This window comes from Notothenia coriiceps, unplaced genomic scaffold (genome assembly GCF_000735185.1).
Source record: "Notothenia coriiceps isolate Sejong01 unplaced genomic scaffold, NC01 NC01_scaffold00026421, whole genome shotgun sequence".
Taxonomy (NCBI): domain Eukaryota; kingdom Metazoa; phylum Chordata; class Actinopteri; order Perciformes; family Nototheniidae; genus Notothenia; species Notothenia coriiceps.
Genome location: NW_011359122.1, coordinates 1,477,130 through 1,481,237, shown reverse-complemented (window position 1 = coordinate 1,481,237; position 4,108 = coordinate 1,477,130).

Genomic DNA, 4,108 nt, shown 5'->3' with positions numbered 1-4,108 from the left:
GTCGTGTAGTACGTACTAGTACGTATAGTAGTCTACTAGTACTACGTACGTAGTGTGTGTGTGTGTGTGTGTGTGTGTGTGTGTGTGTGTGTGTGTGTGTGTGTGTGTGTGTGTGTGTGTGTGTGTGTGTGTGTGTGTGTGTGTGTGTGTGTGTTTATATGTGGCAGTAGTGCATTTTTGTGTGCATTTGAAGTTGAAAGCGTTTGTTTTTTCAAAGCTCAGCTTGCTGAAAAGCTCCCTCTGTGTTTTATTATTGTCTGTGCAGAAACCAAATATTTTTAGTGTCGTAAAGTGATTTCATGCGTCTGTGTCCCCTGCTGAAGCTCAACAGTCTCTGCGTTTCAATGTTGTAAAACACACTCATTGGCAAGCCTCGTTCTGGAAGCCTTTAAAGTCTTATAACCTACTGTTACAAACGTTGTTTGCTTTTCCTTTATGAAACATTGCTGTTGCAATGGATCGTGTCGCTGCTGCCCAATATGCCTGCAGAGAGAAAAAGAGAGATGTAGAGAAACAAAGAAAGGGAGAGAGAGAGTCCATTTTATACATGACATTTGGGTTGTTAGGTAAATCTTAGTTTAAATATAAGAGGGGAAAACCACAGACTATTGTTTTGCCCTGCAGCGTTTTAAAAACCAGAGATAGCTTCGCATAAAACTCCATGAAGTCATGAATCTGTCCGCATCACCACATTTAGAACCTCACTTACAAATCCCGACAGGGCAAATTTTTTGCCTTCTAATGGTCATAATTTATGATGTGTGGATCAACATGCGCTCATTGGGCAACAGCTTCCTGAGTGCTTAACGAGCATAAAGTCGAACACTTCCGGACATTAATTGGGCTAGCCAGCGATGGTAAAGTGCTTATAGAGGGCTTTACATTGTTAGTATGTGAATTACTCCTTATTAGTAAGGTTAGAAGCGGGGGAGAGGAAAAAGCATCAGGGGCAGACCACGCTTTGCCTTCCTTGCTGTGTTTTTAATCATGGCCGATAATGTAGAAATTTTACAGGTCCCATATAACTAATTCTGAGTGATGTTGTGCTGTGGGATATTGATGTATAAGAATGCAAAAGAGAAGTTAGAGGTTCATGGACGTGGATGGGCCCTGTTGTGTTGTATGGGGAGCAGGCTGATAAAGTGAGGCCTTCAGCTGAATAACCAATTAAGAGCCACGTTAAAACCAATCCAGCATGATAGTAGTCGAATATCCCTCAAAGATATAACAATAATAATATAAATGATTATAATATTCATAATAATAGCCCTGTTGCGGATGATCTATTTCCATCATGCGTATAGCCTTCCTTGCGCATTCACCGTGGATAACTACTACAAATGAAGAGGATACACTATTCATTATTGAATTATTAATTCCAATTAATAATATCCATGGTTAGTACTTAGTACCAGGCTATTGTTAATATTTTATATTTTTTGTCTCAGTCCTTCCTAGTAGGCTACTTTCGTTCATCGCCGCTCTTAATATCCTTTTAAAGATCGTGGAAACGTGGACCAAACGGCTCCTTTCCTTCCTGCATCAAAAGCCGTGCATGTGATTTGCCTCACGGGCCGCAATAAAACACTAAAACACGAGGGGAAGAATGACCTTTCTAATTCTGCACACTGCCACAGCCTCTGCTGCATTCCTGCCTCTCGGTCCACACATTGGCTTTAGTGTTCAGCCTTTATTTACAACCTAAACTTTATGGACCAGTGGGACTGTGAATAACAATTAGGGAAGATCTGTGTTTTGAAATCCAAATATTTTCTATATATAGTTTAGATAAAGCTTTTAACAGATATATTAATTAAAAAAGTAAACGCGTTTTATATTGATTAAATTACACCAATTGCTTAGTAACGACAACAGAAAGTGTTATAATAAACCAAATAATACATCATCGTGTTCTCATGCTGTTTCTGGCGCAGTGAGTATGACAAATCAAGAAAGTAACACTGACTGCCATTCATCAAATGAATCACATTCTGAGCTTCATTTGAATTGTGGACAATTAAATTCGAATTTACTTCTTCAAAATAGTGAAAACTTTTTTTTATTTTCTGTAAATTGTTGTTTAGTAACATTTAGCAACACTGTGGGTTAAAAGTGCATTTAGACAAATTGGGTCCCCCAGAAGTTGTCTCTGCCATGTATAAGTGTGCGTCCCATCTTAAACTGATTCGTTACTTGTTATAAAAGGGAGGATGAAAAAAATAATGCCAGGAAAGAAACTTTAGTGCTTTATTTGTCTACAATGTGTGCGACGAGGATGTCACATATGGCCACGAATAAGGTGAAGGGAGACTTTTATTGCACCAGCTACTTCCTTCTCTTTGTTCTTGTCTCTTTTATGGGCTATTCAGGATCCCAAACAACAGACCAAACAGTGTTGCACGTTTAGGTTGCAAGTATTCACCCTATTGAAGAAATCAATGATGTGGACCAATAGACTGCTGCGTTTGAACAGACATTATTCAATAACTGTATTGATTATTTTTATTGTTATCTATTATTGCCTGTTGCGGAAAAACCAAGATAATGTGAATGATATTGTTTTAAATTAATATGTGGAGCTGGATTGTTTTATCCTGTCTAAACACGCTTGTTTTATTTTTTTAAATGCCGATGGTGGAAACCTGCGTTTTTATTAGGTGTACACAAAGTAATTTAATTATATTGAACCCAAAAACAGAGTGGTTGAAGCTGGTCTCTTTTATATTATTAATGTGGAATTTTACACATTTCGAGGTAGCAAATTTCTCTATGTCAGGCGTCTTGTTAAATTTTTGCAGAACACCTCTGAAGTCATTTTGTAACCCATAATTTGCTACTGAGATAATTATCGGTTCCCCTTCCCCCTGTGTGTGTCTGAGGAATGTCGAAGTATGATCAGAACAGTGGAAAAAGACTGGAACATGCATAAGTATTTTAACACGTTGCATTTTACTCCTATTTTGATGCGTAACAAGGAAAGGATCATGTATTGTTATGAGTTAAAGAGACTGTACCTGAGGGCTATCGCCGGGCACAGTTGGTTTGACGTTTGCTGGACAGTCGCATAACTGATTAGATTTTCAAAATGCAAAAAAGATTTTCTGAAACGCAGTTCTTTAATAGTAAGTCGGACCTACACACGCTGTTTTCCTTTACTTTATGCCTCCACGTGCGTTCATTTCTGGATCTGGGAGATTGCTGCTCGTGTTGCAGGGCTTTGCTGCAGAGATAGTTGTTGGTGTGCTGTGGAACGTCACTTGTTTTATTGCCTTCACAGAAGAGAGACCATAAACGCATTCTTACCGCCTACACCCTCCCCCAGTTCACTGCAAAAGCATTGAAATTACTCACATGCCAGATAATACATACGGAAACATTAACAATGTTAGAAACTCGTCGATATGACCGAGATAAACAATAAATGCCAATATTAATTTCAGTATCCACACAAAGCCTGTCCGTCCAGCGGGATGAGGGCATGTAGATATTGCAGCCCATCGCTGCAATGGTGTTGTGAAATTAAAACAGAATTTTTGTTCACACACACACACACACACACACACACACACACACACACACACACACACACACACACACACACACACACACACACACACACACACACACACACACTACAACTATACCAGAAATCTCGAAAATTCAAAATCGCAGGGAAGGGTTTTGACTTATATTTGAGTAAATGTGTGTAATTGCTGATTTTCTGAAATAAACTCTTTAACACACCGTTGGAGTTGTGCTCACATGTGTTTTTATGCAAATGTTGTGCCTTGCTTTGAATGTGATCACTGTAGGCTACTGAATTACATTGCCCACATTTAGCATATTCTTCCTCCTCAAATATCATATATTCTTAAACTTCAAGTCAAACATTTCTCATCCAAGTGTCAATCCAACTCTAAGTTGTGTTTATCGGCATTTAGCACTAATGTTCAAGCTCTGAGCTAAAAGCTACAGTTTCTCCTTAACTCCTGCCTCTCAATTGGTTGAGAACGGTCAGCTGACGTTGTCATATTGTCTCTCACCGAGCCAAGCCTCGGCTATAACACTCGGGTTTGTGCGTCTTAACCGGAGATTGGAAATTAATAAT